We start from the raw sequence: 504 nt of genomic DNA on the forward strand, positions 1-504 counted from the left end.
TCAGAGATCCTTCTATATCAGAATAAACTACTCAATCTTTAATCAAGTATAGATCCTTCAAATCAGTCCCCTGTAAACAGCCATTTAGGTCATTTCTTTTTCTTTTTCTTTTTTTATTTGACAGGTAGAGTTATAGACAGAGAGACAGACAGAAAGGTCTTCCTTCCATTGGTTCACTCCCCAAATGGCTGCTATGGCCAACGCTGCGCTGATCTGAAGCCAGGAGTCAGGCGTTTCCTCCTGGTCTCCCATGCAGGTGCAGGGCCCAAGCACTTGGGCCATCCTCCACTGCACTCCCGGGCCACAGCAGAAAGCTGGCCTGGAAGAGGGGCAACCGGGACAGAATCCGGTGCCCATATGGGATGCCGGCACCGCAGGCAGAGGGTTAACCACGGCGCCAGCCTCCATTTAAGTCATTTCTAATTTTTGTTAAATCATTCTCAGCTCGTAGATGTTTTTAAAAATAGAAGAAATACAGCAACTAGCTTTACTAAAGGAAACTCG

This window comes from Oryctolagus cuniculus, chromosome 2 (assembly GCF_964237555.1).
Source record: "Oryctolagus cuniculus chromosome 2, mOryCun1.1, whole genome shotgun sequence".
NCBI classification, from domain to species: Eukaryota; Metazoa; Chordata; class Mammalia; order Lagomorpha; family Leporidae; genus Oryctolagus; species Oryctolagus cuniculus.